Genomic DNA, 12,644 nt, shown 5'->3' on the forward strand with positions numbered 1-12,644 from the left:
GTGCCATTTCCTGTATAGGTTATAGAAGACCAGGGTTCTGTGCCATTTCCTGTATAGGTTATAGAAGACCAGGGTTCTGTGCCATTTCCTGTATAGGTTATAGAAGACCAAGGTTCTGTGCCATTTCCTGTATAGGTTATAGAAGACCAGGGTTCTGTGCCATTTCCTGTATAGGTTATAGAAGACCAAGGTTCTATACCACTTCCTGTTTAAGTTATAGGTGCAGTACAGACTGACAGAACGGTCTGGATGTGTCCTAAATGGAACCGTAATCCGTATTCAGGGTTTCCCAACGCCAGTCCTCCAGAACCCCCAACAGCCCAACTCCAGAACTCCAGTACCCCCAACAGCCCAACTCCAGTCCTCCAGTACCCCCCAACAGCCCAACTCCAGTCATCCAGTACCCCCAACAGCCCAACGCCAGTCCTCCAGAACCCCAAACAGCTCAACTCCAGTCACCCAGTACCCCCAACAGCCCAACTCCAGTCCTCCAGAACCCCAACAGCCCAACTCCAGTCCTCCAGGAACCCCCAACAGCCCAACGCCAGTCCTCCAGAACCCCAAACAGCTCAACTCCAGTCACCCAGTACCCCCAACAGCCCAACTCCAGTCCTCCAGAACCCCCAACAGCCCAACTCCAGTCCTCCAGGAATTTTTTTTTTTTTTTTTTTTTTTTTTTTTTTTTACCTTTATTTTACTAGGCAAGTCAGTTAAGAACAAATTCTTATTTTCAATGACGGCCTAGGAACAGTGGGTTAACTGCCTGTTCAGGGGCAGAACGACAGATTTTTGTACCTTGTCAGCTCGGGGATTTGAACTTGCAACCTTTCGGTTACTAGTCCAATGCTCTAACCACTAGGCTACCCTGCCGCCCCCAACAGCCCAACTCCAGTCCTCCAGATCCCCCAACAGCCCAACTCCAGTCCTCCAGAACCCCCAACAGCCCAACTCCAGTCCTCCAGAACTCCCAACAGCCCAACTTCAGTCCTCCAGAACCCCACGCAGCCAATCCTTGGTCCTACAGTACCCAAACAGCCCAACTCCAGTCCTCCACTAACCCTAACAGCCCAACTCCAGTCCTCCACTACCCCTAACAGCCCAACTCCAGTCCTCCACTACACCTAACAGCCCCACTCCAGTCCTCCAGTACCCCCAACAGCCCAACTCCAGTCCTCCAGTACCCCCAACAGCCCAACTCCAGTCCTCCAGTACCCCCAGCAGCCCAAATCCAGAACTCCAGTACCCCCAACAGCCCAACTCCAGTCCTCCAGCACCCCGAACAGCCCAACTCCAGTCCTCCAGTACCCCCAACAGCCCCACTCCAGTCCTCCAGTACCCCCAACAGCCCAACTCCAGTCCTCCAGTACCCCCAACAGCCCAACTCCAGTCCTCCAGTACCCCCAACAGCCCAACTCCCGTCCTCCAGTACCCCCAAACAGCCCAACTCCAGTCCTCCAGTACCCCCAACAGCCCAACTCCAGTCACCCAGTACCCCCAACAGCCCAACTCCAGTCCTCCAGAACCCCCAACAGCCCAACTCCAGTCCTCCAGGAACCCCCAACAGCCAAACTCCAGTCCTCCAGATCCCCCAACAGCCCAACTCCAGTCCTCCAGAACCCCCAACAGCCCAACTCCAGTCCTCCAGTACCCCCAACAGCCCAATGCCAGTCCTCCAAACAGCCCAACTCCAGTCCTCCAGTACCCCCAACAGCCCAACTCCAGTCACCCAGTACCCCCAACAGCCCAACTCCAGTCCTCCAGAACCCCCAACAGCCCAACTCCAGTCCTCCAGGAACCCCCAACAGCCGAACTCCAGTCCTCCAGATCCCCCAACAGCCCAACTCCAGTCTTCCAGAACCCCCAACAGCCCAACTCCAGTCCTCCAGAACCCCCAACAGCCCAACTTCAGTCCTCCAGAACCCCACGCAGCCAATCCTTGGTCCTACAGTACCCAAACAGCTCAACTCCAGTCCTCCACTACCCCTAACAGCCCAACTCCAGTCCTCCACTACCCCTAACAGCCCAACTCCAGTCCTCCACTACACCTAACAGCCCAACTCCAGTCCTCCAGTACCCCCAGCAGCCCAAATCCAGAACTCCAGTACACCCAACAGCCCAACTCCAGAACTCCAGTACCCCCAGCAGCCCAACTCCAGAACTCCAGTACCCCCAACAGCCCCACTCCAGTCCTCCAGTACCCCCAACAGCCCAACGCCAGTCCTCCAAACAGCCCAACTCCAGTCCTCCAGTACCCCCAACAGCCCAACTCCAGTCACCCAGTACCCCCAACAGCCCAACTCCAGTCCTCCAGAACCCCCAACAGCCCAACTCCAGTCCTCCAGGAACCCCCAACAGCCCAACTCCAGTCCTCCAGATCCCCCAACAGCCCAACTCCAGTCTTCCAGAACCCCCAATAGCCCAACTCCAGTCCTCCAGAACCCCCAACAGCCCAACTCCAGTCCTCCACTACCCCCAGCAGCCCAACTCCAGTCCTCCAGTACCCCCAACAGCCCAACTCCCGTCCTCCAGTACCACCAACAGCCCAACGCCAGTCCTCCAAACAGCCCAACTCCAGTCCTCCAGTACCCCCAACAGCCCAACTCCAGTCACCCAGTACCCCCAACAGCCCAACTCCAGTCACCCAGTACCCCCAACAGCCCAACTCCAGTCCTCCAGAACCCCCAACAGCCCAACTCCAGTCCTCCAGGAACCCCCAACAGCCGAACTCCAGTCCTCCAGATCCCCCAACAGCCCAACTCCAGTCTTCCAGTACCCCCAACAGCCCAACTCCAGTCCTCCAGAACCCCCAACAGCCCAACTTCAGTCCTCCAGAACCCCACGCAGCCAATCCTTGGTCCTACAGTACCCAAACAGCCCAACTCCAGTCCTCCACTACCCCTAACAGCCCAACTCCAGTCCTCCACTACACCTAACAGCTCCAGTCCTCCAGTACCCCCAGCAGCCCAAATCCAGAACTCCAGTACACCCAACAGCCCAACTCCAGAACTCCAGTACCCCCAGCAGCCCAACTCCAGAACTCCAGTACCCCCAACAGCCCCACTCCAGTCCTCCAGTACCCCCAACAGCCCAACTCCAGTCACCCAGTACCCCCAACAGCCCAACTCCAGTCCTCCAGAACCCCCAACAGCCCAACTCCAGTCCTCCAGCAACCCCCAACAGCCCAACTCCAGTCCTCCAGATCCCCCAACAGCCCAACTCCAGTCTTCCAGAACCCCCAACAGCCCAACTCCAGTCCTCCAGAACCCCCAACAGCCCAACTTCAGTCCTCCAGAACCCCACGCAGCCAATCCTTGGTCCTACAGTACCCAAACAGCCCAACTCCAGTCCTCCACTACCCCTAACAGCCCAACTCCAGTCCTCCACTACACCTAACAGCTCCAGTCCTCCAGTACCCCCAGCAGCCCAAATCCAGAACTCCAGTACACCCAACAGCCCAACTGCAGAACTCCAGTACCCCCAACAGCCCCACTCCAGTCCTCCAGTACCCCCAACAGCCCAACGCCAGTCCTCCAAACAGCCCAACTCCAGTCCTCCAGTACCCCCAACAGCCCAACTCCAGTCACCCAGTACCCCCAACAGCCCAACTCCAGTCCTCCAGAACCCCCAACAGCCCAACTCCAGTCCTCCAGGAACCCCCAACAGCCCAACTCCAGTACTCCAGATCCCCCAACAGCCCAACTCCAGTCTTCCAGAACCCCCAATAGCCCAACTCCAGTCCTCCAGAACCCCCAACAGCCCAACTTCAGTCCTCCAGAACCCCACGCAGCCAATCCTTGGTCCTACAGTACCCAAACAGCCCAACTCCAGTCCTCCACTACCCCTAACAGCCCAACTCCAGTCCTCCACTACCCCTAACAGCCCAACTCCAGTCCTCCACTACACCTAACAGCCCAACTCCAGTCCTCCAGTACCCCCAACAGCCCAACTCCAGTCCTCCAGAACCCCCAACAGCCCAACTCCAGTCCTCCAGGAACCCCCAACAGCCCAACTCCAGTCCTCCAGATCCCCCAACAGCCCAACTCCAGTCTTCCAGAACCCCCAATAGCCCAACTCCAGTCCTCCAGAACCCCCAACAGCCCAACTTCAGTCCTCCAGAACCCCACGCAGCCAATCCTTGGTCCTACAGTACCCAAACAGCCCAACTCCAGTCCTCCACTACCCCCAGCAGCCCAAATCCAGAACTCCAGTACACCCAACAGCCCAACTCCAGAACTCCAGTACCCCCAGCAGCCCAACTCCAGAACTCCAGTACCCCCAACAGCCCCACTCCAGTCCTCCAGTACCCCCAACAGCCCAACGCCAGTCCTCCAAACAGCCCAACTCCAGTCCTCCAGTACCCCCAACAGCCCAACACCAGTCACCCAGTACCCCCAACAGCCCAACTCCAGTCCTCCAGGAACCCCCAACAGCCCAACTCCAGTCCTCCAGATCCCCCAACAGCCCAACTCCAGTCTTCCAGAACCCCCAACAGCCCAACTCCAGTCCTCCAGAACCCCCAACAGCCCAAATCCAGAACTCCAGTACACCCAACAGCCCAACTCCAGAACTCCAGTACCCCCAGCAGCCCAACTCCAGAACTCCAGTACCCCCAACAGCCCCACTCCAGTCCTCCAGTACCCCCAACAGCCCAACGCCAGTCCTCCAAACAGCCCAACTCCAGTCCTCCAGTACCCCCAACAGCCCAACTCCAGTCACCCAGTACCCCCAACAGCCCAACTCCAGTCCTCCAGATCCCCCAACAGCCCAACTCCAGTCTTCCAGAACCCCCAACAGCCCAACTCCAGTCCTCCAGAACCCCCAACAGCCCAACTTCAGTCCTCCAGAACCCCACGCAGCCAATCCTTGGTCCTACAGTACCCAAACAGCCCAACTCCAGTCCTCCACTACCCCTAACAGCCCAACTCCAGTCCTCCACTACACCTAACAGCTCCAGTCCTCCAGTACCCCCAGCAGCCCAACTCCAGAACTCCAGTACCCCCAGCAGCCCATCTCCAGAACTCCAGTACCCCCAACAGCCCCACTCCAGTCCTCCAGTACCCCCAACAGCCCAACGCCAGTCCTCCAAACAGCCCAACTCCAGTCCTCCAGTACCCCCAACAGCCCAACTCCAGTCACCCAGTACCCCCAACAGCCCAACTACAGTCCTCCGAAACCCCCAACAGCCCAACTCCAGTCCTCCAGGAACCCCCAACAGCCCAACTCCAGTCCTCCAGATACCCCAACAGCCCAACTCCAGTCTTCCAGAACCCCCAATAGCCCAACTCCAGTCCTCCAGAACCCCCAACAGCCCAACTTCAGTCCTCCAGAACCCCACGCAGCCAATCCTTGGTCCTACAGTACCCAAACAGCCCAACTCCAGTCCTCCACTACCCCTAACAGCCCAACTCCAGTCCTCCACTACCCCTAACAGCCCAACTCCAGTCCTCCACTACACCTAACAGCCCAACTCCAGTCCTCCAGTACCCCCAGCAGCCCAAATCCAGAACTCCAGTACACCCAACAGCCCAACTCCAGAACTCCAGTACCCCCAGCAGCCCAACTCCAGAACTCCAGTACCCCCAACAGCCCCACTCCAGTCCTCCAGTACCCCCAACAGCCCAACGCCAGTCCTCCAAACAGCCCAACTCCAGTCCTCCAGTACCCCCAACAGCCCAACTCCAGTCACCCAGTACCCCCAACAGCCCAACTCCAGTCCTCCAGGAACCCCCAACAGCCCAACTCCAGTCCTCCAGGAACCCCCAACAGCCCAACTCCAGTCCTCCAGATCCCCCAACAGCCCAACTCCAGTCTTCCAGAACCCCCAATAGCCCAACTCCAGTCCTCCAGAACCCCCAACAGCCCAACTTCAGTCCTCCAGAACCCCACGCAGCCAATCCTTGGTCCTACAGTACCCAAACAGCCCAACTCCAGTCCTCCACTACCCCTAACAGCCCAACTCCAGTCCTCCACTACCCCTAACAGCCCAACTCCAGTCCTCCACTACACCTAACAGCCCAACTCCAGTCCTCCAGTACCCCCAGCAGCCCAAATCCAGAACTCCAGTACACCCAACAGCCCAGCTCAAGAACTCCAGTACCCCCAGCAGCCCAACTCCAGAACTCCAGTACCCCCAACAGCCCCACTCCAGTCCTCCAGTACCCCCAAACAGCCCAACTCCAGTCCTCCAGTACCCCCAACAGCCCAACTCCAGTCCTCCAGTACCCCCAACAGCCCAACTCCAGTCCTCCAGTACCCCCAACAGCCCAACTCCAGTCCTCCAGTACCCCCAACAGCCCAACGCCAGTCCTCCAGTACCCCCAACAGTCCCACTCCAGTCCTCCAGTACCCCCCAACAGCCCAACTCCAGTCCTCCAGTACCCCCCAACAGCCCAACTCCAGTCCTCCAGTACCCCCAACAGTACACATTTTTGTTGTAGCCTTTGACACCCGAATGGTTTGATGATTAGTTGACACGTTGAATCAGGTGTGCTTGTCTGGGCTACTATTGAAAGGTGTACTGCTGATGGGTACTGGAGGACTGGAGTCGGGAAACACTGCCCTATAGTGCACTACTTTAAACCAGAGCCCTTTGGAATAGGGAATAGGTTTCCAATAGGTTTCCATTTGGGATGCAGGCTTTGGGATGCAGGCTTTGGGATGCAGGCTTTGGGATGCAGGCTTTGGGATGCAGGCTACGTGTCAGAAGACAGAAACAGCAGCTAAAGAATCTGCTGGCATCATCCTGCTCCTTGTCTGGCATCATCCTGCTCTCGGTCTGGCATCATCCTGCTCTCGGTCTGGCATCATCCTGCTCTCTGTCTGGCATCATCATGCTCCTAACGTGGCAGATTAGGATAACTAACGTGGCAGGTTAGGATAACTAACGTGGCAGTTTAGGATAACTAACGTGGCAGGTTAGGATAACTAACGTGGCAGGGTAGGATTACTAACGTGGCAGGTTAGGATAACTAACGTGGCAGGTTAGGATAACTAACGGGGCAGGTTAGGATAACTAACGTGGCAGGTTAGGATAACTAACGTGGCAGGTTAGGATAACTAACGTGGCAGGGTAGGATTACTAACGTGGCAGATTAGGATTACTAACGTGGCAGGTTAGGATAACTAACGTGGCAGGTTAGGATAACTAACGTGGCAGGGTAGGATAACTAACGTGGCAGGGTAGGATTACTAACGTGGCAGGTTAGGATAACTAACGGGGCAGGTTAGGATAACTAACGTGGCAGGTTAGGATTACTAACGGGGCAGGGTAGGAATACTAACGTGGCAGGTTAGGATAACTAACGGGGCAGGGTAGGATTACTAACGTGGCAGGTTAGGATAACTAACGTGGCAGGTTAGGATTACTAACGGGGCAGGTTAGGATAACTAACGTGGCAGGTTAGGATAACTAACGTGGCAGGTTAGGATAACTAACGTGGCAGGGTAGGATTACTAACGTGGCAGGTTAGGATTACTAACGGGGCAGGTTAGGATAACTAACGTGGCAGGGTAGGATTACTAACGTGGCAGGTTAGGATTACTAACGGGGCAGGTTAGGATAACTAACGTGGCAGGTTAGGATAACTAACGTGGCAGGTTAGGAGACTGAGGTTTAGGTTTTGCAGAAGGGTTAAGTTTAGCTAAAATGCTACATTTGTCAACAACTGTTATCCCCGACGTGACAACTATATGGAACTGTAATGGTAGCTACAATGGTACAATCCATCCCCTCAACTCCCCTCTCCTCATCTTCTCCTCCCTTCCCATCCGCTCATCCTCAACTCCCCTCTCCTCATCTGCGAGTTGTCTCTCCTCCCCTCTGCTCCTCCTCATCCTCTACTCTCCTCACTTAACCTCTCCTCTTCTGTCCTGTTGTCTCCACTCCTATCTCCACTTATTCTCTTCCCCCTCTATCCTCTCCCCATCCCTCACTCTTCTCATCATTCTCTCCTTCTCCTCATCCTGCTCATCCAAAAATATACATGCGATTAAAAATTCATGGCTAGGGGAGAAAGAGAAACCATTTAAATAATGGTTGAGATAGAGCCACTTCTACATCTGTCCCTAAAGGTATAAACACTTCCACGTCTGTCCCTAAAGGTATCACTTTCACATCTGTCCCTAAAGGTATAACACTTCTACATCTGTCCCTAAAGGTATAACACTTCTACATCTGTCCCTAAAGGTATAACACTTCTACATCTGTCCCTAAAGGTATAACACTTCCATGTCTGTCTTTAAAGGTATAACACTTCCACATCTGTCCCTAAAGGTATAACACTTCTACATCTGTCCCTAAAGGTCTAACACTTCCATGTCTGTCCCTAAAGGTATAACACTTCTACATCTGTCCCTAAAGGTATAACACTTCCACATATGTCCCTAAAGGTATAACACTTCCAAGTCTGTCCCTAAAGGTATAACACTTCTACATCTGTCCCTAAAGGTACAACACTTCTACATCTGTCCCTAAAGGTATAACACTTCCACATCTGTCCCTAAAGGTATAACACTTTCACATCTGTCCCTAAAGGTATAACACTTCTACATCTGTCCCTAAAGGTATAACACTTCCACATCTGTCCCTAAAGGTATAACACTTCCACATCTGTCCCTAAAGGTATAACACTTCTACATCTGTCCCTAAAGGTATAACACTTCTACATCTGTCCCTAAAGGTATAACACTTCTACATCTGTCCCTAAAGGTACAACACTTCTACATCTGTCCCTAAAGGTATAACACTTCCACATCTGTCCCTAAAGGTATAACACTTCTGCACTAAGCTAAAGGCTAACATTTGCACTAAGCTAAAAGCTAACATCTGCACTAAGCTAAAGGATAACATCTGTACTGAGCTAAAGGCTAACATCTGCACTGAACTAAAAGCTAACATCTGCACTGAGCTAGGCCAACATCTGCACTAAGCTAAAGGCTAACATCTGCAATGAACTAAAAGCTAACATCTGCACTGAGCTAAAGGCTAACATCTGCACTGAGCCAAAGGCTAACATCTGCACTGAGCTAAAGGCTAACATCTGCACTGAGCCAAAGGCTAACATCTGCACTGAGCTAAAGGCTAACATCTGCACTGAGCCAAAGGCTAACATCTGCACTGAGCTAAAGACCAACATCTGCACTGAGCTAAAGGCTAAAGCTGACACTTTCAAGGAGCGGTACACTAATCCGGACGCTTCTAAGAAAATCCTGCTACGCCCTCTGACGAACCATCAAACAGGCAACGCATCAATACAAGACCAAGATCGCATCCTACTACACTGGCTCTGACGCTCATCGGATGTGGCAGGGCTTGTAAACTATCATGGATTACAAAGAGAGACCCAGTCACGAGCTGTCCAGTGAAGCAAGCCTACCAGACAAACTAAATGCCATCTATGCTCGCTTTGAGGCCAGCAACACTGAACGATGCATGAGAAAACCAGCTATTCTGAACGACTGTGTGATCACGCTCTCCGTGGCCGATGTGAGTAAAACCTTTAAACAGGTTAACATTCACAGAAGCTGTTCATTGACTACAGCTCAGTGTTTTAGTTCCCTCCATGCTCTCTAAGACCATACTGGGACAGACTCCTCCCTCTGGAACTGGATCTTGGACTTCCCGACGGGCAAACAGGATGTTTTGGAATATTTGTATTCTATACAGGCTTCCTTCTTCTTTTCACGCTGCCAATTAGATTAGTATTGTGGAGTAACTACTATGTTGTTCCATCCTCAGTTTTCTTCTATCACAGCCATTACATTCTGTAACTGTTTTAAAGTCACCATTGGCCTCATGGTGAAATCCCTGAGCAGTTTCCCTCCTCTCTGGCAACTGAGTTAGGAAGGATGCCTGTATCTTTGTAGTGACTGGGTGTATTGATACACCATCCAAAGTGTAATTAATAACTTCACCCTGCTCAAAGGGATATCCAATGTTATTTTTACCCATCTACCAATAGGTGCCGTTCTTTGCGAGGCCTTGGAAAACCTCACTGGTCTTTGTGGTTGAATCTGTATAAAATTAATTGCTCGACTAAGGGACCTTACAGATAACTGTGTGTGTGGGGTACAGAGATGAGGCAGTCATTCAAAAATCATGTTAAAGTCTGTAGTAACTTATTTTGTGAGTTGTTCAGGACATTTTTACCCCTGAACTTATTTGAGCTTGCCATGGCAAAGGGACTGAATACCTATCATCATCAGACATTTACGCATTTTATTTTCAATTCATTTGAAAACAAATTCAACAAACAAAATACCACATTGTGATGTCATTATGGGGTATTGTGATGTCATTATGGGGTATTGTGTGTAGGCCAGTGACCAAAACAAATCTACATTTAATATATTTTTAATTCAGGCTGTAACACAACTTAAATATGGAAAAGTCAAGGGGTGTGAATGCTTTCTGAAGGCTCTGTAGCAGTGTTGCACCGGGATGTAAATCAACAGGTTATGATCCTTAATGTCCAAAGCTGAACCAAAACAGGTCCAATAATGTTCTCATCATCAATTTCTCTCAGCCAATCATCAGTCGTTTGTGTAAGCGCCGTACATGTTGAATGCCCTTCCCTCGAAGTGCTGAAAATCAGTTGTTCATTTGTTTACGTTGAATAGCATTGTATCTGATGAAACACCTTTTTTTCTCTCCAAAAGTTGACTAAGTGTTGGCAGTAGGCTGATTGGTCAGTTGTTTGAGCCAGTAAAGGGTGGCTTTGTTATTCTTGGGTTTAGGAATGACTTTTGCTTCCCTCTAAGGCTTGAGGGAACACACTTTCCTGTAGGCTTCCATTGAACAGATGGCCAATAGATGTGGCAATACAGTCCACTATCATCCTCAGTTGTCAGACCCAGGTGGCTTGTCCTTGTTGAATGTCACCTCTTCCGCACTCACTTTACGGAATTCAAAATTACAACGCCTGTCTTTCACAATTTGGTCAGTTCTGAATGGATGTGTAGATTCAGAGTGTTTGTTGTTCCCAGCCAATCAGATGCTCTAATTCTACTTCATTGTGTTTCCTCGTACTACGCTTGTGTAAAGGACGTCACGCTGCGATGAAGCACTTCCTTCTGATTCGGATCACAGAGGCTCGATACCAGGACCTCTGCCTTGATAGCCAGTTAAATGGAACTAAATGTCAACCAGCTCGATACCAGGACCTCTGCCTTGATAGCCAGTTAAATGGAACTACATGTCAACCAGCTCGATACCAGGACCTCTGCCTTGATAGCCAGTTAAATGGAACTAAATGTCAACCAGCTCGATACCAGGACCTCTGCCTTGATAGCCAGTTAAATGGAACTAAATGTCAACCGGCTCAATACCAGGACCTCTGCCTTGATAGCCAGTTAAATGGAACTAAATGTCAACCGGCTCAATACCAGGACCTCTGCCTTGATAGCCAGTTAAATGGAACTACATGTCAACCAGCTCGATACCAGGACCTCTGCCTTGCCAGTTAAATGGAACTACATGTCAACCAGCTCGATACCAGGACCTCTGCCTTGATAGCCAGTTAAATGTAACTACATGTCAACCAGCTCGATACCAGGACCTCTGCCTTGATAGCCAGTTAAATGGAACTAAATGTCAACCGGCTCGATACCAGGACCTCTGCCTTGATAGCCAGTTAAATGGAACTAAATGTCAACCAGCTCGATACCAGGACCTCTGCCTTGATAGCCAGTTAAATGGAACTAAATGTCAACCGGCTCGATACCAGGACCTCTGCCTTGCCAGTTAAATGTAACTAAATGTCAACCGAAAATGTAATCTAGGTCATCTCCAAACAGTAATTATTTAATTTATCACGCATACTCCAAGAAAGGTTAGAATCTCACCTTTCTGATAGAAATAGGTATAATCTCAAATTTTCTGCTGAGGTGTAGTCACTTTCAGGACACAAGCTGAAGTGCACAGTACAAATATGATAAATAAAATAAAATATATGATAAAAATATGAAATGTTTTATATGATGGATTTTGTATTCAACAAAACTGTATGAATAAGGCTTGAAATGACTGATTCTAGATATATAATACATGATAATCCATGATAACACCATGAACTATATGAAATGACTGATTCTAGATATATAATACATGATAATCCATGATAACACCATGAACTATATGAAATGACTGATTCTAGATATATAATACATGATAATTCATGAACTATATGAAATGACTGATTCTAGATATATAATACATGATAATCCATGAACTATATGAAATGACTGATTCTAGATATATAATCCATGATAACACCATGAACTATATGAAATGACTGATTCTAGATATATAATCCATGATAATCCATGATAACACCATGAACTATATGAAATGACTGATTCTAGATATATAATACATGATAATCCATGATAACACCATGAACTATATGAAATGACTGATTCTAGATATATAATACATGATAATCCATGATAACACCATGAACTATATGAAATGACTGATTCTAGATATATAATCCATGATAATCCATGATAACACCATGAACTATATGAAATGACTGATTCTAGATATATAATATGTGATAATCCATGATAACACCATGAACTATATGAAATGACTGATTCTAGATATATAATCCATGATAATCCATGATAACACCATGAACTATATG

The sequence above is a fragment of the Oncorhynchus mykiss genome, chromosome 6, assembly GCF_013265735.2.
Source record: "Oncorhynchus mykiss isolate Arlee chromosome 6, USDA_OmykA_1.1, whole genome shotgun sequence".
In the NCBI taxonomy this organism is placed as follows: domain Eukaryota; kingdom Metazoa; phylum Chordata; class Actinopteri; order Salmoniformes; family Salmonidae; genus Oncorhynchus; species Oncorhynchus mykiss.